The following is a 27,931-nucleotide window of genomic DNA, read 5'->3' as shown; positions in this document are numbered from 1 at the left end:
ACAGGCATTCCTGCAGGCATTCAAAAATGTCCTATTAAGGAAACAAAGAAGAAAGTTACTTTGAAAAAGATAAAGGAATCTGCTCTTCAGCTTGCTTGATCTGCAGAGCCTCAGACTTCAGTGAAAAACTGCAGTTTGGGGAACCAGGCAATGTCTTCCAGCTCAGGTACCGACATGCTAGTGGGAGTCACCCTTTGGTCAACTGGGTGTTCTGGGATGTCTTTGTCTCTGGTTTCCTTGGGAGGGAAAGTAGGGGCATCAACTACTTGGCTGTTGTTGTGGTGACCTTGGGAGGAGCACAATTTCTTCCTCATTTAACTGATTTTACGGGTGAAACCCAGGGTGGTGTCATCCCGCAGAAGCTCCCGGTGATCTTCCCATCAGACCAGAAGATCACATGTTTCTCACACCAACTGCTTTGTCCAATCCTGATCAAGTCAGATTTTGGTCCATTTTTGGGGCCCTACTTTTAGGGTACTGGTTCTTGGTCATGTCCACAAGTCTGTTTTTCCCAAGTAAACAATAACGGGGGATTAACAGGAGATGATTACTCCATAAAAATGATCTCAAACCCCCTCCCTCCCTTTGTGTGGGTTTCTTAACTATTTGGGCCTAGTACCTTCCTGGTCATAATTTATGTCTTTTTATCTCTTGATTTAGAAAATTGTTCCATACCCATTCACATTTCCCATGTTTATATTTTCTCAAGGCACACAGGGCCTCATGACCAAAGTGAGAAATTGCAGACTTTCCCCCTTTCTGAGACACTGGGGAACTGGGTGAAAGGTTATTTTGCTCAATCAAAGCCCCAAGCCAAGCGGCTTCAAAAACTACTTCGGAAAGCCATTAACATGAACTTATTAAAATATAACAAATTAAAGTTTATTCTCAATATCTTTGCTGTTTTAGGCCTCTATGTCTTATACTATTGAAACCAGCACTTTGTGTCTCCAGAGTATTTGTCCTTCTTCATCATTCACAACACAAATTGTGATTTTCAGCAGACAGAGTGAGTTATTTATTATGGATCACAGAGTGTCAAAACTCATTGTCAAGGTTCCTCCCCCACTCTGAACTCTAGGGTACAGATGTGGGGACCTGCATGAAAACCTCCTAAGCTTACTTTTACCAGCTTAGGTTAAAACTTCCCCAAGGTACAAATTAATTTTATCCTTTGTCCTTGGAATATCCACTGCCACTACCAAACTCTAACTGGGTTTACTGGGAAACGTAGTTTGGACACGTCTTTCCCCCCAAAATCCTCCCAACCCTTGCACCCCACTTCCTGGGAAAGGTTTGGTAAAAATCCTCACTGAAGGATTCATGCAGGGTTCATGCACTTGGCAACATTCAGGGCACACCCTGAGTGTTGTGTAGGAGCAGTGCACACATGGCTCCTCTCAAGGGCATGAACCTTGGAAACTCGCCCAGATGACATGAACCGTGGGAAGCCTCCCAGGACTGGGCTCAAGGCCTGAGAGCAAGGAATGCAGTAGATAGAAATTGGTAAATAAGAATATTAAACAAAGCCAGTGTATTCCTTTTATCTGTTGGAGTATGTAATGCGCAGGAGGAGAGAAAGAATAAAAGAGAGGGTGGAAAGCTGACAAGGCAGACCAGCCTGCTTGCTTGCTTAAAGCCTTGTTCTGTCTTGTATTTGGACCGCAAGAACTGGCATCCAAATGTGGGGCCCTCAGCACTCACCTTGCCCGGCAAGGGTTTCAGACGCGTCACTCATCCGCTTTGCGGATCCCGGTGAGTAGTTTTCGTCGTGGTAAGTATGGGAAGCTCCCTCTCTGCTTTGCAAGTGCAACACTGCAATGAGCTACAGTATTTGCTGCGTAAGGCTCAGCATGATTGCCCCACTCGAGAACTCACTCTCCTGCTACAGGAGGTGAGTGCCCAATGCCCGTGGTACCCTGAAGCTGGAACCCTTAAGCTAGCGGACTGGGAGCAGTTGGGCCAGACATTGCACAAAGAGCCTCGGGCGCCCGTGCAGGCTTTACATGCCTAGCACCTCTGCCGCAACGTGATACAGCGTGTCACCTCGGAAAGGCCCTCCCTCGCGCCAATAGAGAGGCTGGTGATCTTGCCACTCCTGTCCGCTCCTGAAGCCATCCCTCCCCCTGCTTCGCCCCCAGTGCCTCAATTACTGCTGCCTCCTTTGTCTTCCCCTCTGGAGCCGGTGAGTGGTCACCGTCCCCCTGTGGGGCCCCATGCTCCGGGGCCCCCCGTGGGGTCATCCTCGTCTGCTCAGGGGCTTTCGCTGGTGCAACAAATGGTTCACGCATCAAAGACTCGCCCAGATCTTACAGCAGACGAATTAGCTGATCTGGTCTCAGTTTGCCTGGTAACCTGGCAGGATGATGGCCAGGGCAACCAGCTTGCAAACTGGGTCAGTTTGCCTTACTCGGTGATCAGAGAGGTAAAGAAAGCGATTCGTGAGTTCAGCTTCACTAGCACGTATGTACGTGGTCTCCTTGAAGGGCTAGGTACTGGGTACACCCTGGTCCCTGAAGATTGGAAGGCGCTGTTGCGCATGATGCTGACACCCAGTCAGTATGTTATTTGGCTTAGTGAGTATTGGCAGATGGCGGAACGCCAAGCCCAGGTATATATAGCTCAAGGTGTCACTTATGAGCAGTTAGCAGGGGAGGGCCCATTTGCTACCGTTCAGATGCAGTCTCAACTCCCTCAGGCCGTCTTCCCCATTATTTCTGCCTGAGCCCAGCATGCTTTCCGGAAGGTCCTGGATTCAGGCAAGCCTACCAAAAGCTTTGCCAGTATCCGTCAGGGTGCATCAGAGTCCTTTATGGATTTTACCAACAGATTGCAGGAGGCTATCCTCCGACAGGTGGATAACCCTGAGGCAGCTCAGGAGATTCTGTTAAAAATGGCGGTTGAAAATGCGAATGAGGATTGCCGCCGTGCTCTCCAGGAGGCACAAGCTGCTTGCGTTCTAGAGCTGTCGGACATGCTGCGGGCATGCCAAAACATCGGCACACAAGCACATAAAGCTGGGGTTCTGGCCGCTGCCCTGCGGAAAAGCGGGAAGGAGGGGAAGCGTTGTTATTGCTGTGGTAAGGAGGGTCACTTTCAGCGGGAGTGCCGCTCATCGACGGCGCCCGCCCGCCCCTCAAAGAAGTGCCCCAAGTTACGGAAGGGCTATCACTGGGCTAATCAGTGTCGTAGTGGGTCGGGAAACCGCACGACGGGTCCCCCCCGAACCCAGGGCCAAACGGGGGTGTTCCCCACCCAGATAACTATTCCTCTGCCTTACAATCCATAGACTCCATGAGGGCGGCGACTGCCAGAAGTGCAGGGCTTGATTTTGGATGCAGGAGGTTGCTGATTTTCAGTTGCCGGGGGAGGTTTGCATCATACCTACACAGGTGATGGGACCTCTCCCTGCCGGCTTTGTGGGTCTGGTTCTCCCTCACTCACACTCTGGGAAACAGGGCTTTTTTGTCATCCCAGGGGTCATTGACGCCGATTACACCGGCGTTATTAAGGTTCAGGTGTGGACCCATCTTCCGCAGTCGCTCCCGCATGGACGGTCAATTGCACAATTGATTTTAGTCCCCTATCAGGTGCCAGCCGCAGAGGATCGAGCCCGGGGCGGAGGTGGCTTTGGATCGACGCTGTCTCAGTCGCCGCCTCACGACACGTTCTCTCAATTTGTTGCTCTAACAATGTCGCTCCACCCCTCGAAACCTCAGTTAACACTTCTTTTAAATAATTTTCCTTTTACAGGGCTGGTGGACACTGGAGCTGATGTTACGGTGATTCATGATCAGGACTGGCAGGTCAATTGGCCAACAGTTCCTTCTAAAGAGTTGTGGGGGATCGGGGGTAGCAAACCCAGGCGCCAAAGTTTGTCTTGGGTCACGGTCTCTAAACCAGGAGGCCGTGCCCTTGCTACAATCCGCCCTTTTGTGCTCCCTGTCCACCTCAATATTTGGGGTCGTGACTTACTTGTAAAGCCACCCTCGATATTAATATATAATGGCCCAAAACCCTCCCCCACCCACCTTGCCCTCCGCATTACCATTGGTATGGCAATCCTTAGAGCCCGTACGGATTGACCAGTGGCCCCTCCCCCTAGAAAAGCTGAAAGCGCTTCATTCGCTTGTACAACAACATTTGCATGAACAGCGCTTGGAGAGCTTTACTAGTCCTTGTAACTAGCTGCTGTTATTTTGGCCTTTCAATTTTTTGCTGATTGTCCCTTTAATTTGATTGTGGACACGCATTATGTTTATCAGGTAATTGATCATTTACCCCTTGCCATCATTACCCCTCAGATTGATGCGGACCTCCTCCGCCTGTTTTTGTCCTTACAGTATCTCCTCACCACTCGTAATTTCCCTTATTTTGTTGCTCATATTCACAGTCATACCCCTCTGCCTGGGCTACTCACTGAGGGCAATGCGCGCACTGATCGCGCATTACGTAGTCAGGTAAATTCCCTTTTTTCTGACCCCATCAAAAGCCATTCCTTTTTTCATCAGTCTGCCTCTGTTTTGGCCCAACAGTTTCACATTCCTGCTGATCATGCACGTTCTATTTTTTGTTCCTGCCCCCACTGTGCCGCTGCTGCCCCTACCTTTTCTTATGCCGTTAACCCCAGAGGTACCGCAGCAAATCAGCTGTGGCAAATGGATGTCACTCACATGCCACAATTCCGCCCCTATTCATTTTTACATGTTTCCATTGATACCTATTCGGGATTCCTCTGGGCAACCCCACAGTGTGGGGAAGCCACTCCCAAAGTTATTCACCACTTGCTAGCCTGTTTTGCTGTTATGGGTCACCCAAGCCAGATAAAAATGGATAATGGCCCAGCTTATTGCTCCACAGCCCTCTCCACCTTTTGTGCCCAATGGGACGTCTGTCTCAAACACGGGATCCCTTATAATTCCACAGGCCAAGCTATTGTTGAACGTGCAAATTGCACGCTAAAAACCTTGCTTGACAAATAATTAAAACAAGGGGAGCTGCGTCTCTGAACCTTAGGAGACATTCAGCAACAATTGCCTGTCCTTTTGTCTACTTTAAATTATTTAATACTGAATACAGATCAGCAGACCCCCTCGGATTGGCATTTTCATAAGTCCGAGGTACTGGAAAGACCGTGTGTCTATTACCGTCAGCTGCCCGATCCGCAATGGTTGGGCCCAGTACCTTTAATTACTTGGGGTCGGGGATATGCCGCTGTGTCTCTCCCTGCAGGACCGTTGTGGGTTCCGGCCCGGTGTGTGCGACCGGCATTGAAACAGCATGTCGTGGCACCAGGGGCTGTCGAACCCCATACTGGAATTTCAGCTGACCTTGGAGGAGAACGCGGTGCCTCCCAGGTCAACAATGGCGGGACGGAGACGGAGGAGACGTAGTGTCCCAAGCCAGCCCGTGACATGGGGAGCAGTGAAAGCATTGGTCGCCGCGGCTCAACGAAGACTGGCAGCAAACCAACAGCCAGAGACTCCTGATACTCTGTTTGTGGCCATTCTCGCCCAAATCACTGCTAATTCTGTATTGATTGTGTGCCTTATGTGCCTGCTATTTCCTGTAGGGGTTGAGTCGGGAGCACCTCCTCTGTTACGGGTCCCAATGACATATAACCTATGGGAAAGATTGGCTTCAATAGCAAATGTTACCCACTTTTGTTTATTTGATTTTGTAGCAGCTGAAGAATTGTTAGGTACATGCCTTATTCCAGTATGTCATCACCCTGAGGAAATAGGGAATGAGACGATGCTCGCTGCTTACGCGAACCTCTCTTCCCAGTACTCTAGCATGGCTAATTGGGGCCCGGCCAATTACACTTTACCTTCTTGGACTTATTTTTTGCTGTTGGTGTATGCAATGTATTTCCTTTTTGTTAAGGCTTTGTCAAGAACCGCCCTGGCAGGCTCCACGAGTTATGATCTTGTCTGTCCAGGAGTTAATGGCTTGCAAAAGCAAACTGATAGCTACCATGAGATGACCGAGCACAAATAAACAAAAAAGGAGGGGATGAAGGATTCATGCAGGGTTCATGCACTTGGCAACGTTCAGGGCACACCCTGAGTATTGTGTAGGAGCAGTGCACACACGGCTCCTCTCAAGGGCATGAACCTTGGAAACTCACCCAGATGACATGAACCGTGGGAAGCCTCCCAGGACTGGGCTCAAGGCCCGAGAGCAAGGAATGCGATAGATAGAAATTGGTAAATAAGAATATTAAACAAAGCCAGTGTATTCCTTTTATCTGTTGGAGTATGTAATGTGCAGGAGGAGAGAGAGAATAAAAGAGAGGGTGGAAAGCTGACAAGGCAGACCAGCCTGCTTGCTTGCTTAAAGCCTTGTTCTGTCTTGTATTTGGACTGCAACACTGCACCAATTTGCATAGGTGACCACAGACCCAAACCCTTGGATCTGAGAACAATGAAAAAGCATTCAGTTTTCTTACAAGAAGACTTTTAATAGAAATAGAAGTAAATAGAAGTAAAGGAATCACCCCTGTAAAATCAGGATGGTAGATACCTTACAGGGTAATTAGATTCAAAACATAGAGAATCCCTCTAGGCAAAACCTTAAGTTACAAAAAAGACACACAGACAGAAATAGTCATTCTATTCAGCACAATTCTTTTCTCAGCCATTTAAAGAAATCATAATCTAACACATACCTAGCTAGATTACTTACTAAAAGTTCTAAGACTCCATTCCTGGTCTATCCCCAGCAAAAGCAGCATACCGACAGACACAGACGCTTTGCTTCTCTCCCTCCTCCCAGCTTTTGAAAGTATCTTGTCTCCTCATTGGTCATTTTGGTCAGGTGCCAGCGAGGTTACCTTTAGCTTCTTAACCCTTTACAGGTGAGAGGAGTTTTCCTCTGGCTAGGAGGGATTTTAAAGGGGTTTACCCTTCCCTTTATATTTATGACACTCATCTACAAGATTTCAGATTCAAAGATTAATTATTTCCCCCTTTATACTCTAGCAGCATGTATCAGTACTCGGGAATGGATTGGAATGCCTGCATTCCAGTGATCTTTCAGTGGTACCATAAGAAGAGATTTTAGTCTGGAGTTAGGACAGTGTCCCCATCTGATTGGTGAGTTTTTCAGCCATAATAGAAAATATATATACATAATGATGTCCTCTAATAAGTTGTATTCACAGATGTGGATCTCTTCAGAAACAGTTAAGTTGAAGTTGGGAAAAAATGAAAATAACTTGAGGGTCACAGGCTTGTTGCTTCTCTAGGCTGAGCTCTTCGAACACATCAGGGCCTTTTTCTCTTCCTCCATTCTTCTCATTCCCCACAAGCTCCCTGTGGGCCACCTTCCCATCCCTCTCTAGTTCAGGGACTCACTACAACCCTTTGCCACATTCCCTCATGCCAGAGGCTCTGTGTTCCTTCTCCTTCCACTCTTCCCACAATGCTGCGGGCTCTGTGGGCCACTCCCCATTCCCCAAAGATTCTGTGTGGTCTCCAATCCCCTCATACCAGGATCTTCCACTCCCACCCCCCACCCATGCCAGAGGCTGTGTGTGTCGCCCATCCTCCCCCTCCCCCCTTCTTATTTGTTTTCTTTCTGTCTGGGAGATAAAATACTCAGGGTGTCAACATTTTAACTTATATGGGCTGAGCTAAGATGGGAAGTATTTTTATGAGGGAAGGTGTTAATAGCTGCCATCAATCATTTCTTTCATCTGTGGACAATTACAGATGTGGTTGAAGCAGCTGCATCTCCTAATCAGATGCTAGTCTCCTCCATTTCTCCCTTTTGGTTTTCCAATTTCTGCCCACTGATGCCTTGAACAGACCCATAACAGGCAAGCAGATGGAAATGCCAAGTTAAATGTATGGCCTTGCTTTGCCCAGCCATTTATTGATATGATCATCTATCATCACAACCTTACATTAAAGTAGAAACCTAAAGTTTTATAACTTACAAATAAAAATCATTTCACTCACCACTGAAATACAGCATCCCGGTGTAGCTGAAAGTGGTAATGGTTTGACAGTGCTCAGCGACACCATAAAAGAATTTAGGGCAGTGTCAGTGATATAAGTAAAACACATTGATTTGACGAGGAAGGTCTATGAGATCATTTCAAAACTTACCTACTATTTATCTGCTGTGCATAACAAAGCAGAGATGGGACAATATTGCAAATATTTCCCTCTGAATATTCATAAAATCATAGAAATGTAGGGCTTGAAGGGACCTCAGGAGGTCATCTAGTCCATCCCCCCATGTTGAGGAAGAATTAAGTATACCTAGATCATCCCTATCATATGCCTGTCTAACCTGTTCTTACAAAAGTTTCAATGATGGGGAATTCCACAACCTAGGTACCCTGTTCTGGTGCTTAACTTTCCTTAGAGTTCTAGTTACCTTCTCATAACTGTTGTTCTTTGAGATATGTTACATACATCCATTAAACTGTAGATGTGTGAGTGTCCTGTGCCCCAGCAGTTCCCATAGGGGCAGCCCCACCCAGACCCCAGCTTGTTGTGCTCTGAACAGAGGTATTGAGGGCGGAGCCCCCACCCCTCTTTCAGTTGTTTTGCACTGGAAGCCAATGGTAGACTCTGATGCATCAGGGAAGGAGGATGGGTTATGTAATTGACATATGCAACACATTCTGAAGAACAACAGTTATGAGAAGGTGAGCAATTGTTTTTCTTCTTCAAGTGCTTGCGTATGTCCATTACAGGATAGGTGACTGCCAAACCATTACCCCAGGTGATGGGGCTTGGAGTCTCATCATAAGAGAGACTGAAAGACTGCTTGTGTTACATTTGCATTCTCCCTTGAGTGAGTGCATAATGTCTGTTGAATGGATGCAGTCAGTGCATAATGTCTGTTGAATGGATGAACTGAAGAGCATGTCACTGCGCTGCAGATATCCACAACAGAGAGGTATGCCACAGATGCTACTGAGGATGAATGTGCTCTAGATGGGTGTGTTGTCAGCTTGTCAGGAGGCACTACACCTTTGGCAGCATAACATGAAGGTATGTGGTTGGTGATCCATTTGGAAAATCTCTGTGCTGTAATTGGTTATCCTCTCATATTCTCTGAATAGGAAACAAAAAGCTGGGATGAAACCCAAAAGGGCTTTACTTTCCAGCTTTGTGAGCCAATGCCTAGTGAATATCTAGAGCGTACAGCCTTTGTCATCCTTGTGAGCATGCATCTTCAGAAAGAAACCTGGCAGGTATATAGACTGATTCATGTGAAAATTAGATACCACCTTTGAGAGAAACTTAGGGTTTGGCTTAAACTGATCTGTGTCCTTGTAGAAAATGGTGTATGGTGGATCAGTGACGGGTGCATTCCGTTCTCCCAATCTCCTACTAAAGCCACTAAGAAAGCCACTTTCACCATGTAAACGTGCCTTCGTGGGTCACAACTGAGAATACTAAATTCAGGACAAACTGCTGAGAAATAGGGCAGACACACCTCAAAGCTGGCGGTTACTCTCCCATAAAATATACCAAACAAGCAACAAAAGTAAACTGCTGTTTCACCAAACTGCTTAACAAAAGTCATAAAAGCAGTTTCCTTAGGCATACCGGTCCTTGTATTACCATTGATAACACTAGACTTAGAGGTAAGTGGACCTTTAGAACCAAACTTTTCAAATAAAAGGTTCTTCTGATTCCAAAGGACCAGCCACACACCCAGGTCAATATATAACTTAGATCCTACCCCAAAATTACGCTGTTTCCAATCCTTTAGTATCTAAAAGCTAAAGGTTTATTAATAAAAAAAGAAAGAAAGAATGGTGAGAGTTAAAAATGGTTATGGGAATCAAATAAATTCAATAATTGCAAAGTTCTTGGTTCAGACTTATAGCAGTGATGGAATAAACTGCTGGCTTGGTAAGTCTCTGGTTGCTTCCAAATCATAGGAAGATCCTCAGTCCATTGGTTAGAATGCTCCCATTAGTATAAGTTTATAGTCCAGAAGCTTGAGCAGGATAGAGGCAAAATTGAAGTGTTTCCAGGGCCTTTTATATCTTCTGCCATGTGGAGGAAATCCCATTGTTCTTACTGTGGAAGATTACAGTAACAAGATAATGTTTGGAGTCACATGGGCAAGTCACATGTCCACGCATCATCTGAAATCTGGAAAGAGGCAAAAAAGCTGTGGCCAAGATCAAGTCCAGGACCCACCCCAATTAATTCTGTCCTTTGCAGAGGCAATAATATTGACTTTTCTTTGTTTAATTTCAGGCACAGGAGGTTGAACAGATGGAGAGTTCAATGGACTTCTGTATACCTGTCCATTGAGGACCTGCCCTTCAAGAGGTGTACTTTGTTCTCTTCCAAAACAGATGAGGCTTAGCATACTCTAAAGGACTCAAGAGCACTCTTAAGGTCCTTGGGGACCTACATTCCAGGTATGAAGAGGACAAATTATCATCCTTAATACCAGCTGTGACAAAGTTTCCTGCTCTACCTTGGTGGGTCTTGCACTTATTGGCGGATTTGCTCGCCTTGGAGCTTCATGGCAGCCGTCAGCTTGGCCGTTTTTCTGAACGCACAGTCCAGGTCAACTCCTCATGTGTCTGACCAGGAGTTGGGAGGATTTGGGGGGAACCCGGGCCCACCCTCTACTCCGGGTTCCAGGCCAGGGCCCTGTGGAATGCAGCTGTCTAGAGTGTCTCCTGGAACAGCTGTGCGACAGCCACAACTCCCTGGGCTACTTCCCCATGGCCTCCTCCCAACACCTTCTTTATCCTCACTACAGGACCTTCCTCCTGGTGTCTGATAATGCTTGTACACCTCAGTCCTCCAACCATCCACGTTCTCACTCTCAGCTCCTAGTGCCTCTTGCTCCCAGCTCCTCACACACACATCCCACATTGAAGTGAGCTCCTTTTTAAACCCAGGTGCCCTGATTAGCCTGCCTTAATTGGTTCTAGCAGCTTCTTGATTGGCTGCAGGTGTTCTAATCAGCCTGTCTTAATTGTCTCCAGAAGGTTCCTGATTGTTCTGGAACCTTCCCTGTTAGGAAACGGAACGTCTTTTGCTTGCTCCTCAGCTATCTGCTTTCTGTTCTTTCCTAAAGCCCCCTGGCCCGGATTTTTCTTACTTTTTGCACCTGCCTTAGTCCCCCCCCGACCGGGCCAGACGCTTTTTTTGTTTTCTTTTCATTTTTTTGTGTTTTTTTTCCTGTCTACGTCCTTCGCCAGCACCCGCCCCCCCCCATGCCTGCTTTCGGGCACAGCTACTTGCCTCAGCTGAGCCCCCGGAGGAGGGGGGGGAAGATTGCCGATTTGCTGTCTGGAGGGGGGAGTGGAAACCCCCAGACCCAGCCGTTTTGCCAGCAGCTTGGACTTTACAACATTCTTAACATGCCAGAAGCCTTGGAACACAGCCAACACAGCCGGAGAAGAAGATTTCAGCAGACAGAAGAAATAATATAAATCATCGTGACGAGGGCTGTAAGATTGAGTAATTTTCTGAATTATACTCTCGTGGGGGGGAGTTTGACTGTGATTGCTTGCGTTCGTGGCGGCACAGGGGGTGTGGCGTGGAGACCCCCACCCCCGATCCATCCGTGCCCCTACCCCCCCCATTGTTATTACAACTGTCACGGCCCCCCCGCCGTCTGTCCCTGCTGGCAACCTGCCATCTCCCTTCGGATTCAGCTGTCCGCTTTGAACTTTGCCTTCCGGACCGGACATAACAGCCAACCAACCGAGACTCTTTGGACAAACGTGTGTGGGTCTGCACCCCCCCCGGATTGCTTATCCCACAACTTGCCCCTATTACTGGACCCCGATTTTGTTCCCCCCCTCCTCCCAGTTCCCCCCCCGGCATTTCTCCCCTTCCTGCCCGCAGCCTAGCGGAAGGAGAGGCTACTCCGTTTTCTCCCCTCCCCCATCCTCCTTCCGGTGTCTCCCTGTCTCTCCCTGCTCACAATGGCGGGGAACGAGAGGGGCGAGACTGCTTCAATAAAATTAGTTGTCCCTCCCCCACCACCACCCCTGCCCGACCCCCAAGGTCCCCCCCCACCACTATTGTCAAGATACTTGCCACCCCCCCTGCTGGGGCACCGGTAGCAGGAGGCACCAGGGTGATTGCTGCTGCTGCTGCTGCACCCACCGCCCACCCAGATTCTAGGAAACCCCCCCCCCCGGTTCGCCGGAAGGGCCAGGGCGGGTGGAAAGGAAAGGGCCCCGCTAAAACCACTGAGCCCTCCATGGCAGGGGCTGCCCCCACCGCTGCGGCCTCGTCATCAACCGTGGTGCCCCTCCCAGCGTTTCCCTCCACCAGCTCTGCGATTGTCCCTCCCCCGGCCCCCAGGACGTATGCCCGGGCGGCAGCGGGCTCCCCCCTGCCTGCCGCCTCGTCATCTCGCCCCCCCCTGCCTCCGCCACCATCACCAGCGGCCGAGGCCCTTTCCCCACCTTGACCAGGAAGCACGGCGTCCGTTGCCTCCTGGTCCCTGCCTCACCCCACGTGGAGACATACGTGCAGGCATTGGCGAAGGTGGTAGGACCCACGGCTATTGTGGCGGCCTCCAAGATGTATGGGAAGGTCGTTTTCTTCTTAGCCTTGGAGGATGCCGCCCAGGAGGCGGTAGAGAGGGGCCTGATGATGGGGGGGGTGTTTGTCCCCCTAGAACCGTTAGAAGACCTGGGCGTTCGCCTCGTCCTTACCTCCGTTCCTCCCTTCTTACCCAATGCTGCCCTGTTACCCGCTCTTTCCACCCTGGGAAAACTTGTCTCTGTCATTAGCCCTCTCCCGTTGGGCTGCAAGGACCCCACCCTCCGTCACATTTTTTCGTTCCGCTGGCAAGTGCAGCTTCTACCACCAGCAGGGGCGCGTGACGGAGAGGCGCTTGAGGGGTCCTTCCTAGTCCCCTACGAGAGAGCCCGCTATCGGGTCTTTTATTCTACCGGAGAGGCCCGGTGCTACCTCTGCCGCTCAGCGGGGCAGGTCCGCAGAGACTGCCCTTTGGCCCGGGGGGGAGGGGCACCCGAAACCCCCGAGACCCGGCAGGACATCGGCCCCGTCGCTGCCGACGCCCCTGGCTGCCCAGCACCTGAAACCAACCCTCCTCCTACTCGACCCATCGCTGCTCCCGTCCGGGCCCAAGAGATACCTTCCCTACAATGCCCGGGCAAGCAAGGGGTTTCCACCTTTGCTAGTACCAACCCAACAAAGCCCATGGAGGAGGGTGTGGCAAGGATATTATCGGGTATAGGAGAGGGCCCTCCCCAAGTAGAAGCCCCCGCCCCTCATGTTGCCCCACCGCTACCTCCCCGAACCCCTAAACCATTGCCTCTGCCCCCCGACACGACCCCTGCTAACCAGCCCCCAGATGACGCTATGGAGGGCTGGGCCCTAGTCCAGGGGAAGCGAGGCAAGCGGAAGGCTCGAGCTCCGCTGCATCCACCCGACGCGGAAGCCCCCCGGAAGACCAGGAAAGGAGGCACTGCTATCGAGCCTCCCGCCACGGCCGCGAGCGAGATCCATCCGCTGATGTCAGGAGGGGAAGACGGACTGGCATTGGAGGGCAGAATCCCCCCTCCATGGGAGACCCTCCCCTCCGAGACTTCTGAGGATGCCCCTTCTGCCTGGACGCTACCCGAACCCCCCGCGGACCCCGAGGCGGCCGTTGAGGCGGGCCCTAGAGGAGAGGCCCCCAGGGTGGCAGAAGTTGGCCTCTCCCCCGTGTATGTGGAGATTGAGGCCCTAGATTTGACCCCAGTCACCCAGGGAGGGGATGATCTGCTGCCGGCTGGCCTCGAGCTGGGCAGGCTTACCCCAGCCTCCCTTTCCCCATGCTCCCTCCCCCTAATTGCCTTCCCGGGTGAGCACCCTGCAGAAGGCGGTTCACCACCTGATGCCATGGCCGCTAAGACCACCATGGAGCCAGCACTTAGCATTATTGGGAGCCCCCTCCCTTACCCCTTAACCCTTGACTCTGCTCAGGAGGCACTTTCCTTTAGCTGCTTGCCTCCTGCACCCCAGAGCCTTACCCCTGCCCCTGCCCCTGCCCCCACCCCTGCCCCTGCCCCTGCCCAAGGTCCCTCCTCCTGCAATGTTAATGCTGCCCCTGGGGTTATTTCCTTTCCGCCTTTTGCAGATTCCCCCCAGGGAGCAGTCTTCGCACTTTCTAGCCGCGACCCATTAGGAGTGGCAATTTTTTCCCTGCCATCCCCCTCCACCCCAAGGCGTGAAATGAATTTAATAACCCCAGCCTGTCAGATGCCCCGTCGGTGGTCCGCACCCTGTCTACCTGCCTTAGCGGACCACGAGGCTGTATTAAGAGGCCCATCAGGGAATACCTCGGGAATTGTAACCCCACCCCCCCATGAGCTGCGGCATGCGCTACGGAAGTTCCTAGAGCACACCCGTGGCGCCTGCAATAGGGCACAGCTGGCTCTTCAGCTATGGGGGGACTTTGATCAAATCCTCCAGGCCACAAGGGCCCTTATAAAGGAGGGCAGGGGGCAAGGAAGGCGCGGTGCTGCGGCCTACGAGCGAGCCCGCAGCTTCCGACACGATCTACTCACCCACGGGATGGGTCATGGGTTGCTGTGCAACCCGCCGGGGGCCCTGAACCCCCCCGCCAATACGAGGCCCCCACCCCCCCAGCCCTCCGCATGACACCTCTTATTATTGCAACCCTGAATACCAGGGGCTGTAGGATGGCTCTCCGCAGATCCCAGGTGCTCTGTTACCTTCGGGAAGGGAGGTACTCTGTAGTTTTCCTGCAGGAGACCCATACGGACCCGACCGCCGAGGACAGGTGGCGGCTGGAGTGGGGGGACGGGGTATACTTTAGCCACTTTGCGACCTGGCAGGCTGGAGTGGCGACCCTGTTCTCCCCCAACTTATGGCCTGAGGTGCTAGGGGTCAATGAGGCCATGCCGGGCCACGTGCTGCACCTTCGAGTCCGTATGGAGGGGCTCGTGGTTAATTTTGTTAACATCTATGCCCCGCAAATGAGCTCCAGGCGGCCACAATTTTATCAGCAGGTGTCCGACTTTCTCGGCACCCTGGATTCGCACGAGTGCCTGGTCCTGGGAGGGGACTTTAACACCACCCTCGAAGAACGGGACCGCTCAGGGGCCGAACCGAGTCCAGCCGCTGCGAATATTCTCCAAGGGATAGTTGATCATTACTCCCTAGTGGACGTCTGGCGTGACCATCACCCAGATGACACCTCCACGTTCACCTTTGTCCGGGTGGAGGCCCATCGGTCACACCACTCTCGGTTGGACCGTATTTACTTATCCCGTTTCCATCTTTCACAGGCCCACTCCTCCGCCATTCGGCCGGCCCCATTCTCCAATCATCATTTAGTCACTGTAACGGTCTCCCTCCGTGCAGAGAGACCGGGGCCGGCGTATTGGCACTTTAACAACAGCCTGTTGGAGGACGAGAGCTTTGTGATGTCCTTCCGGGAGTTTTGGCTGGCCTGTCGAGAGCAGTGGCGTGCCTTTCCCTCGGTGCGGCGATGGTGGGATCTAGGGAAGGTGCGCGCCCGGCTCTTCTGCCGTGACTACACCTGGGGCACCAGCCGACGGCGAAATGCGGCGATAGAGCAGTTGGATCGGGAGGTCTTAGAGCTGGAGAGGCGCCTGACCGCCGATCCCGAGGACCCGTCCCTCTGCGGAGCGTGCCGGGAGAAGCGGGAGGAGCTCCGGGCCCTCGAGGACCACCGGGCCCGAGGTGCCTTCGTTCGGTCCCGCATCCACCTCCTTCGGGAGATGGACCGCGGCTCTCGCTTCTTCTATGCCCTGGAGAAAATGAGGGGGGCCAAGAAACACGTAACCTGCCTTCTTGCGGAAGACAGCACCCCCCTCACGGATCCAGAGGAGATGTGTGGGAGGGCCCGTGACTTCTACACAAGCCTTTTCTCCCCGGACCCGACAGATCCTGACGCTTGCGAGGTGCTCTGGGAGGAACTCCCCACGGTCAGCGTGGGCGACCGAGACCGACTAGAGCTGCCTCTCACCCTGGCCGAGTTCTCGGAAGCCCTCCGTCGCATGCCCACCAATAAATCTCCGGGCATGGACGGGCTGACCGTGGAGTTTTACCACGCATTCTGGGACATTCTCGGCCCAGACCTAGTCACCGTCTGGGCTGAGTCCTTGCAGAGTGGGGTCCTCCCTCTGTCATGCAGGCGAGCAGTGCTCGCTTTGCTGCCGAAGAAGGGGGACCTCCGCGATCTACGAAACTGGCGTCCCATCTCACTCCTTAGCACAGACTACAAAATCGTAGCGAAAGCAATCTCGCTGCGGCTAGGGTCTGTGATGGCGGACGTGATCCACCCAGACCAGACCTATACTGTCCCGGGTCGCAGCATTTTCAACAACCTCTTTCTAGTCCGAGACCTTTTGGAACTCGGGCGGAGAGATGGTCTATCGTTCGCCCTCCTGTCTCTCGATCAGGAGAAGGCGTTCGATAGAGTAGACCATGGGTACCTCCTGAGCACTCTGCAGGTGTTTGGATTTGGACCTCAGTTTGTGAGTTTTCTCTGGGTGCTGTATGCCTCCGCGGAGTGTTTGGTTAGGCTCAACTGGACCCTGACTGAGCTGGTCAGCTTCGGGCGAGGAATACGGCAGGGGTGCACCCTCTCGGGCCAGCTGTATGCTCTGGCAATCAAGCCTTTCCTCTGTCTCCTCCGCAGGAGGTTGACAGGGTTGGTGCTGCGGGAGCCGGAGCTGCGGCTGGTCCTGTCGGCGTATGCCGATGACGTGCTCCTCGTGGTCCAGGACCTGGGCGACTTGGCGTGGGTGGAGGCTTGCCAGGCCATCTACTTGGCAGCCTCCTCCGCCCGAGTCAACTGGGTCAAGAGCTCTGGCTTGGCGGTGGGGGACTGGCGGCAGGTGAGCTCCCTCCCACCCGCGCTTCAGACCATCCGGTGGAGCGCGGGTCCACTGCTCTACCAAGGCATTTACCTTTCTGCCACGCACCCTTCTCTGCCGGAGAACTTGCAAAATTTAGAAGGCAGGGTGATTGAGCAGCTCCAGAAATGGACGAGGCTACTCCGATGTCTCTCCCTCCAAGGGAGAGCGCTGGTGCTTAACCAACTAGTCCTGTCCATGCTCTGGTACCGGCTCAACACCCTGGTCCCGGCCCCAGGTTTCCTGACCAACCTCTGGACATCGATTCTAGAGTTCTTTTGATCAGGGATGCACTGGGCCCCTGTTGGGGTTCTTCATCTACCCCTGAAGGAAGGAGGGCAGGGCCTGAAGTGTCTGCACACTGAGGTCCGTGTCTTCTGCCTCCAGGCCCTGCAGAAGCTCCTTTATAGTGCAGGTAGTTCGACATGGAGCATACTGGTGCACACCTTCCTGCGCCGCTTCCAAGGGCTCCGATACGACCGGCAGCTCTTTTATCTCTGTCCGAGAGGTTTTCCACGAGACCTCTCCGGGCTGCCGGTCTTCTACCAGGACCTCCTCCGGACCTGGAAACTGTTTTCAACGACCAGGTCCGTGGCAGCCACTGTGGGAGCAGATCTCCTCACAGAGCCCCTGCTACACAACCCCCAGCTCCGTGTGCAGGCGACGGAGTCCCGCTCGGTGCACCAGAGGTTGGTCCTGGCGGAAGTCACAAGAGTTGGAGACCTCCTGGACTACGACTGGGGAGACTGGTTGGATCCCCTGACGCTCGCTCGGCGCATGGGGCTCTCCAGACCTCGTACCCCCCGGCACGTACTTCAGGAGGTGAAGGCCGCCTTGACGCCCGCTGCTCGGGCTTATCTCAACCGAGCCCTGCGCGAGGGCGCACCCCCCCACCCTCTGCCCCAGGCCCACCGGACCTTTCAATTGGGCCCCTACCCTGTAGATCTCATCAAACCCCTCAGCCTTTCACTGCGAGCCAGCCGCATGAACTGCAGTGGGTCAGCTTCCAAACCGTGCCAAGGAAACATCTATATACACTCACACTTCGCACCCTTCACACCCACACCCTGGTGTCCTGCCCCGATACAAAGTGGCGGGACCTCCTACCACCTTTGGAGGGTGAGCAGCCCCGGTGTGCCAGCCTGTATTCCACCTTGGTCCCAAGGCCCGTCGGGGACATCAGTTGGCAGCTCCTTCACGGAGCTGTGAGCACGGGAGTGTTTTTGACATGGTTCACCCGCATCCCGGATACTTGCCCTTTTTGCAAGGTGAGGGAAATCCTGGAACACATATATTTAGAGTGTGCCAGACTGCAGCCCCTTTTCTGGCTCCTCACAAATATTTTATTACACTTTTGGCTACATTTTTCCCCTCACTTTTTTATCTACACACTCCCCATCCGTGGCCCCACAAAGATGCGGGATCTCCTGGTTATCCTCCTCCTAGCCCTAGCTAAAAGAACCATTTATAAAACCAGAGAGGGGAGGCTGGCCAATGAAGCGTCCTGCGACTGTAGGGCCGTTTTCCGATCCTCAGTACATTCACGTATCCGGGCGGAGTTCCTCTGGGTGGCGTCCACTGACTCCCTTGACGCCTTCGAGGAGCGGTGGGCACTGTCTGAGGTTCTCTGCTCGGTGACCCCGTCCAGTTCCCTCCCTCTGACCCTTTGATTGAGGGAAAGAGTGAGAGACCCCAGCCCCAGCCATTGCCACTGTGGATACCATCATCACTGTCACCTAGGAGGGGTCCTATCACACCCCCAAACCGTCCACCCCGCAGCCGTGCCCATCTTGTTGGGCACTCTCAGGAGAGGAATAATCGGTGACACTGGGCGTGGCACTAGGTAACTTGAGGGGGTGGAAGACCATGAGTGTCGAGGAAGCCCCCCTACTCTAGGCCACCAGGTGACTCAGGAGGGTGGAAGACCACGAGTGTCGAGGAAGCCCCCCCGCTCTGGGCCCAGGCTAGCCTGAACACTTCTCCCTCCCTAAGGCTGCTGTGTTATACCTTGTGTTTGCTTTTGTTTTGTTGCATAGTTTTGCTTGATCCTTTTTGGTGATTCTTTGTAAGTGTTATACAAATAAAATTCTTTTCTGCTTTAAAAAAAAATTACTCTCCTATAGCCATCTGGTCCGACCCTGTCACACAGCCTAGACAACTATATTACCCCTTCTGTCAGGCTGACCAGTACAAGAGGAAGCAAAGGTCGCAGAAGAGGAGACATGTCCTCTTCCTCCTCTGTCTCTTCTTCTAGACTTCTCCAGGCCTTGAAGCAGTTGATTTGACTCAAGCATGGCAGTGAACTTGAAGGCTTCCTGTGGGAGTGACAGAGACTTTGAAGGACTATACCCCAGAAGGGGCGAACACTGAGTGACCTGGCCAGAGAGCTGAGTCATGAAGAGGCAGCTGCAGTTCCTAGACAGAGAGAGAGGGGCTGTAGAGTGAGACAGAGAGACAGTGTGAAACCACAGGAAGGTTATCAGCCTCGTGGAGCTAATCTCCAGAATGGCCAAGAGGAGGTGCCATTCCAGCAGTGAGTAGAATACCCCATTACAGGGCCTTGTCAGGTAATGAGGAGCGTTTGCAAAGGAGGAGAGATGAAGGAGAGAGCTTTCAAGGCTGGTCCTGTGGTACCAAGGTAGGCCATGGCTCCAGAGGTTGAGGCTAGTCCTATACCTGAGAGTCCATAAGCTGAACAGCACTGACCATCACTGCTCTCTCAATACAAGCAGGAGAAAGCTCCCTCTTGGGTGATTTGCTAGAGGTAGTGGTGATGTAGATCTGGGATGCCGAAGGCATTCCCCAGAATATCCAATAAGGCCTACACAAAGGCTGGTATGGTCCCAGGTTCCAGGCACGTCTGGTCCAAGTGCCCCAGTCTGTGGCTGTACTCTTCTCAATTCTATGCTGATGTGTATGGGATCGAGAGGAAGCACTGGACGCTTGGTAATATGAGACTAGAGAACCAACTTTAGAGTCCAGTGAACAATTGTAATATCCCAAGAGCCAAGGTGGTGCAGTACTGGGGAATGAAGGGGTTCCAGGAAATCATGATCTGGATCTATGCTGGGAGCACAGCATCAAAGGGAATATGGATGGCTTCCTAGCTGCTGGTATCATGAGGTGTGGAGGAGCTAGTTCTAGAACAGATGAGGTCGACAAGGATAATACCAGTACCATTGTCTTGATGCCAATGATCTTGGCATTTGTGCCACTGTCAGTTCTGTGTTCTGAATCAATTGTGATGGCAGGATTGACAAACGTAACAGGTCTCTCCCTCTGGTATCATCAGTATTAATATGGGTGGTTGTCCACGCTTGATCAGAGAAGTCTGATCTGTTGGAGACAACAGGGCTGTGCCCTTCCACTTTTTATCGGCCATAAGCGTGAGTGAGGGGGGAAAGAGGCAGAGAGGAGAGAGTTGGGGCAGTGTTTTGGGGGGCAAGAGGTGGTGTGAGGGCAGGGTCTGGGGGGGAAGGGGTGGCACAAGGATGGGAGTTTGGTGGAAGGGGCTGCAGGGGGGGTTAGGGCTACAGTTTGGGAACTGGTGGTTCCCCCCACTTTTAGGGAAATTCTGTTGCCTCTGTGAGCCAACGCTGGGGGTGGTGGTGGGCTGAAGGGTGTGCTGTGCCATCGGTGCTGGAATAACCTTCTGTAGCGGAATCTCACATGTTGGACTTTGAAGAGACCAATGCTGACTTTTTATGTTTCTGAGGCCAGGACTGGTCTGATGTTTTCAGCTTTGAAGAAGATGGTCCCTGTTATGGGGATCTCCTGCAGGTCCTATCTGCAGACAAAGCTGGGGGAGCACGCTGGGAAGGAGTTGCCCAAGAACTTCCCGTGAATGACCAAGGTGGTTCCAATGCTTGGCTAAGGGCCACCTCCCTCAGGATGTAGTGAGGTGCTCTTCCCACAGCTTCTGTATCCTGGTCTTGCAGACACTATAAATGGAACTCCTGTTTCTAACTGTAGGCCTTCCTGGAACCTAAGAGTGTGAACCAAAGGCTGTGAACCAGAGTAGGCCTGGCCTTGGCAAAATAACAACACACTAGGTATTAGCTAACACCTAGTAAGCACATTCCTGACTGGAGAGGAATACCCAGAGTTCTTAAGTAATGGCATAAGCACATTCCTAGGAGATGGTACAGGAGCACAGTGACCCATTGTAAAATAGAGATGGGATGACAGGATAATGGATAAGGATGCTTTGTTCCAACTAGCAGGTACAAGGATAAGGGCAGTAACTAACCATGTCTGGAGTATAATACATGACTTGTTTGTATCAATGTATAAAAGGAGAAGTCACAGGAGGGGTAACTTTATACTTGCCCAGGGGTTGGCATCCTGGTGTGCTGATGGACTGGATACCTTGTCGAGGGCATACATGTGTTAATATATCTGTAGCTCCTATGGGGTGTTAGTACTATGCTTTGTCAACAATAAACCTGGCTGAGTGCCTTTGCCACTGAACCGAGCCTGTGGTCTTTCTTATGAACAACATTGAAGTCTGTTGAATTAACATGCTGCACTGTGTGCTAATGCAGCTGACATCAGAGCTCCAAGAAGAGTAACAACGCTGGAGCAGCAACAACTCTCCACAGCACTTAATAACACTAACATGGCTCTCACTTAAGCACTTGAGACAGCATATATAAGGATCAATGACAGAATGACAGACTGAGCAACGTTTGAAACCTGGGGACTTTGGCATAGGCCCCCAGTACTGGGAGAGGCATTAAGGGCCACCTAACTAGAAAAAAAATCAACTAAAGTGAAATTAAAACAAACTAATAAAGAAAAACAAAAAGTAACAAACAAATGTCAAATTGAAAAGAGTACTACTAGGCCGGCACTCAAGCAGCAATAAGATTCTTCACAGGGAACACAGATATTCAGACCACCATCCATGGACAGTCAGAAGGAACAGAAGAGGAAGGGCACCTTTGTCCCTTATTCCCTCAGTTTGGTGCATGAGCAACTCAGGTGTGGACAGGGCCACCACTATGTGTACCACGAAAGACAACTCTCGGACACCAGTGCATGGGACCTACAGTGTTGTAGACATATGCAAAACCTAGAAGATGGATCTTAATATCTAACCAAAATCTGTCTTGCTGCAAACCAAACCGAGTGCTTCTTGTCCAACTCTCAGTGGACATGGAGGACAAATTATCACTATCCTCTGTGTAATAAACTTGTACTTATTTGAAGACTACTATATTTCCCTGCAGCCTTCTTGTCTCCAGACTAAACATGCCCACTTCTTTCAACCTTTTCTCATAGGTCATGTTTTCTAAACCCTTTATCATTTTTGTCAATCTCCTCTGGACTCTTTCCTATTTGTCCACATCTTTCTTAAATTGTGGTGCCCCAAACTAGACATAGTAATCCAGCTGAGACCTCATCAGTGCTGAATAGAGTGGGACAATTGCCTTCTATACTTTACATATGACACTCCTGTTAATATATCTCAGAATGACATTTGCCTTTTTTACAACAGCATCAATTGTTTATTTATTCAGTTTATGATTTTCTATAGCTCCCAGATCCTGTTCTGCAATACTGCTGCCTAACCAGTTATTTCCCATTTTGTAGTTCTATATTTGATTTTTCCTTCCTAAATGTAGTACTTAGCACTTATCTTTATTGAATTTCATATTGTTGATTTCAGACCAATTCTCCAATTTGTCAAGAACATTTTCAATTCTGTTCCAGTCCTCCAAAATGTTTGCAGTTCCTCCCAGATAGTGTCATCTGCAAATTTTATAAACAAACTCTCCATTCCATTGTTTAAGTCATTAATGAAAATATTGATTAATACCAGACCCAGGACAGCCCCTTCAATATCTCACTTGACACATCCTCTCATTTTGACAGTAAAACATTTATAATTGCTTTTTGAGCATGATCTTTCAATCAGTTGTGCACTCACCTTTTAGTAATTTAATCTAATCCATATTTCCCTAATTTGCTCATGTGAATGTCATGGGAAACTATGTCAAAAGTCTTACTAAAATCAAAATATATCAGGTCTACTGCTTCCCCATTATCCATTAGGCCAGTAAACCTGCCAAAGAAGGAAATTGGGTTGGTTTGGCATGATTTATTATTGACAAATCCATGTTCGTTACACTTATAGCACTATTATTCTCTAGGTTTTGACAAATTGAGCGTTTAATAATTAGTTCCAGTATATTTCTGGGCACTGAAGTTAGGATGACTGATCTATAATTCCCAGGTCCTCCTTTTTCTCCTTAAATAAGTTTCACTTTGACTGTATTTATGCCCTTTATTGTATTTGTTCAAACAGCAAAATATTAAAAGCATATCTATAGAAAACAAATTTTCAATTTGTAATCATTAATATTTGACTTGAAAACAATGATAAAGTGATCCTCATCCAACAAGGGAACAGAATCACTTGTGACCATGTGTCAATCTTACCATGTGTCCAATCAAAACAGCTCAGCTTTCAAATATCAAATACTCATAACAAACTGCTCACAAACTACACACCAATAATGTATTCACAGAAATTAGTTACTGGATCATTTCAAATGATAAATATACTTGAGAAAATTCACAATCAGTTTGCAGACAATTCAAGACCAGAGAAAGAAGCGAAGCTTGTTGAATATATTATTTGTCATGAATTATTCAGCCAGTTCTAGTAGGGAGCTTAGGTGTTCCTCATGACTGTTTCAGAACAATGAAATAGACAGTGTAGTTCAAAGACAGGTTGTAAACCTGTAATCTTAAATGACTTCCACATTATTCTCAGAGGAGAAATAGTTTGATGACATTAGAATTAGTCCAGGAATAATGGGATGCTCTAACTCTTCTATGAACATAAGGGATAAGGAGATTGCATGCGAATGTCAATGCTTAGATACTCTCATAATAGGTGTTATAGAAAAGCCTAACATAGATAATGCATACAGCTTCTAAAACTCAGTATAAAAACAGGTTTAAGAGTAGCAGCCGTGTTAGTCTGTATCCGCAAAAAGAAAAGGAGGACTTGTGGCACCTTAGAGACTAACCAATTTATTTGAGCATAAGCTTTCGTGAGCTACAGCTCACTTCATCAGATGCATTTAGTGGAAAATACAGTGGGGAGATTTATATACACAGAGAACATGAAACAATGGGTGTTACCATACACACTGTAAGGAGAGTGGTCAGGTAAGGTGAGTTATTACCCACAGAAGAGCAGGGGGAAAAAACCTTTTGTAGTGATAATCAATTTCCAGCAGTTGACAAGAACGTCTGAGGAACAGTGTGGGGTGGGGTGGGGTGGGGGAAATAACCATGGGGAAATAGTTTTACTTTGTGTAATGACCCATCCACTCCCAGTCTCTATTCAAGCCTTAAGTTAATTGTATCCAGTTTGCAAATGAATTCCAATTCAGCAGTCTCTAGTTGGAGTCTGTTTTTGAAGTTTTTTGTTGAAGTATTGCCACTTTTAGGTCTGTATCGAGTGACCAAAGAGATTCAAGTGTTCTCCAACTGGTTTTTGAATGTTATAATTCATCGGTGATCTTCCTGAAAACACCATCCTAGCCACTATGGATGTAGAAGCCCTCTACACCAACATTCCACACAAAGATGGACTACAAGCCATCAGAAACAGTATCCCTGATAATGTCATGGCAAACCTGGTGGCTGAACTTTGTGAATTTGTCCTCACCCATAACTACTTCACATTTGGGGACAATGTATATCTTCAAATCAGCGGCACTGCTATGGTTACCCACATGGCCCCACAGTATGCCAACATTTTTATGGCTTATTTAGAACAACACTTCCTCAGCTCTCGTCCCCTAATGCCCCTACTCTACTTGCGCTACATTGATGACATCTTCATCATCTGGACCCATGGAAAAGAAGCCCTTGAGGAATTCCACCATGATTTCAACAATTTCCATCCCACCATCAACCTCAGCCTGGGCCAGTCCACACAAGAGATCCACTTCCTGGACACTACGGTGCTAATAAGCGGTGGTCACATAAACACCACCCGATAACAGAAACCTACTGACCGCTATGCCTACCTAAATGCCTCCAGATTTCATCCAGACCAGAACACACAATCCATTGCTACAGCCAAGCTCTACGATACAACTGCATTTGCTCCAACCCCTCAGACAGAGACAAACACCTATGAGATCTCTATCAAGCATTCTTACAACTACAATACCCACCTGCTGAAGTGAAGAAACAGATTGACAGAGCCCAAAGAGTACCCAGAAGTTACCTACTACAGGATAGGCCCAACAAAGAGAATAACAGAACAGCACTAGCCATCACCTTCAGCCCCCAACTAAAACCTCTCCAACGCATCATCAAGGATCTACAACCTATCCTGAAGGATGACCCATCGCTCTCACAGATCTTGGGAGACAGGCCAGTCCTTGCTTACAGACAGACTCCCAACCTGAAGCACATACTCCAGCAACCACACACCACATAACAGAACCACTAACCCAGGAACCTATCCTTGCAACAAAGCCCATTGCTAACTGTGTTCACATATCTATTCAGGGGACACCATCATAGGGCCTAATCACATTAGCCAGACCATCAGAGGCTCATTCACCTATACATCTACCAATGTGATATATGCCATCATGTGCCAGCAATGCCCCTCTGCCATGTACATTGGCCAAACTGGACAGTCTCTACGTAAAAGAATAAATGGACACAAACCTGACGACAAGAATTATAACATTCAAAAAACATTTGGAGAACACTTGAATCTCTTTGGTCACTCGATTGCAGACCTAAAAGTTGCAATTTTTCTACAAAAAAAACTTCAAAAACAGACTCCAACAAGAAAATGCTGAATTTGAATTAATTTGCAAACTGGATACAATTAACTTAGGCTTGAATAGAGATTTGGAGTTGATGTGTCATTACACAAAGTAAAACTATTTCCCCCTGGTTATTTCCCTTCCTCGCTGTTCCTCAGACATTCTTGTCCACTGCTGGAAATGGCCCACCTTGATTATCACTACAAAAGGTTTTTTCCCCGCCGCTCTCCTGCTGGTAATAGCTCACCTTACCTGATCACTCTCCTTACAGTGTGTATGGTAACACCCATTGTTTCATGTTCTCTGTGTATATAAATCTTCCCACTGTATTTTCCAGTGAATGCATCCAATGAAGTGAGCTGTAGGTCATGAAAGCTTATGCTGAAATAAATTTGTTAGTCTCTAAGGTGCCACAAGTCCTCCTTTTCTTTTTGAGTATAAAAACAGTTGATCAAAGCAAGAAACTGAATGCAGACTTCTACCCTACTCCCCCCATCCCCCTGCACCCGTCTCAACATCTTCCAGATTCTTAATGGCCCCTAAATGTATGCATCCATTACTAATTGCTGGCACAAAGTTATGAGAGTAATTAATTGCAGACACAAATGATAACATTTATCATTCTTATTAGTTACATAGCACAATAAATGTGCATTGTACTTGACAGAAAAGTACAAGGAATGGCCTTTGCATGCACAGATCAGGCAGTTAGGTACTTCAATACAGTCATTTGCACCCAAATTAACTATACCTCCAGGTAATTGCAGGTGGAGAAATGCAAATGTAAAATTAAAAGCTAAATTAAAAATTTAGTTTTCATGTCTAGGAGATTGTTTCAGTGCTGACTTGTGAATCTCTGAAGTTTAAGCATTGTTGCTTATAGGAGATTCAACAAGTCTGTTTTCTCTCTTGCAAATCCTTGAAATTTTTCATTCTCTGGAGAGAAAATTTACATACTAAGTACATTTAAGTCTCTCTTTTCCACTTTATCCTTGATTGCTTTTTAGAAGATGAAACATACTGGCTAACTATTTGTTCTCTAATAGCTTTTCACATCTAGCAGGTAAGCATTATTCCCAGACACATCTCTGGAAGCAACTGTAATTCTGTGTGCCATTGCCATCTGCTGGAGTCTAGCATTCACAGTAATTGCTGCAGTTTGACTTGTATCAGATCATCTCTTGAAAGAAAAGAAAAGAAAAGAAAAGAAAAGAAAGTCTTATTGCATCATTCCCGGAGAATGAAATGCAGCACTGCTGGTAGATGTCCTTCATATATAACACATTGTGTATGTCATTTTTAGGGTTGGTTGTTCTTTATTCTTCAGTGCTACAGGCTTTGGGGGGGGGTGGCGGTTAATCATTTTTTTCTGAAGTGTAAAAATAAAAGACATTCTATGCCTACTTAGACTGTCAAGTACGATTATTACTTTCATAACTAAGGACCAGGAATTGGTTCAAAGAGCTTTGGCAGTCTCTGCAGTGATCTAAATGATAATGATAACACTGCATTGAGCAGCATCTAGATGAGATTTGATGAAATCAAAATTCTTGAACCTCAGAATAGATTTTCACCAATAATGATGCTTTCTAACAGTCTTCAGAGCAGAGTCTTTCTTGTTATGGTGATTGCTTTTCCTCACTTTCCCCTATTTGTTATAGGTATCATTTAATAAGAGCAACAACAAATTCCCGAATACTACAATCCATTAAGACCTTTGGAAGGCACTGGCTTGCACACGCTGAACATTAAAGTGAGAGCAGTTTTTATTTCAGTTAGCATTCTGGAAGAATTCTGAACTTCACTGGCATTATGGAAATGTGGTCATCTCTGCAACATAAGGATGTGACTGTGATTTTTCTGCTACTACACACATGAATTTAACTCCCAGCTCTAACTTCACCACAGCTTGCCCAGTCTTCCTGAAGCATCTCATGTGGAGGATTCCTCTAACAGAGGAAGATTTTTTTTGGAAAGTTGTGTGTAGGAAGGAGGGAGGTATCATCTGAATTGGACAATGTATCTGTGAGATATAATCAACTGAATTTTTTTAAACTCTTGTTGGAATATCAATTTTCCAAAGTGGCTTGCTGCGGAAAGTCCAAATTTGATTGTATTTTGGAGGCCTCTGCAAAAACTGTGAAACTATTGAGTACATTTTTTAAACCACATTCTTTTAAGAAGTTATTTTTATTTAACTTATGTCCCAAGGATTTTTAGTAATAGGGCACATTTCTTAAATTAAAAG

General features: G+C 49.0%; 1 long non-coding RNA gene across 1 annotated transcript in view; it reads right to left on the bottom strand.

The window, feature by feature from the left end:
• The window catches only part of LOC311518164, a 175,657-nt gene that overhangs the window by 6,048 nt on the left and 141,678 nt on the right, over positions 1-27,931 (bottom strand). The window lies entirely within an intron of this gene.

Source organism: Lepidochelys olivacea (genome assembly GCF_965140295.1).
Source record: "Lepidochelys olivacea isolate rLepOli2 genome assembly, chromosome: 3".
Lineage (NCBI taxonomy): Eukaryota > Metazoa > Chordata > Testudines > Cheloniidae > Lepidochelys > Lepidochelys olivacea.
The sequence above is the reverse complement of the archived record's forward strand: the minus strand, read 5'-3'. Positions and strand labels throughout refer to the sequence as shown.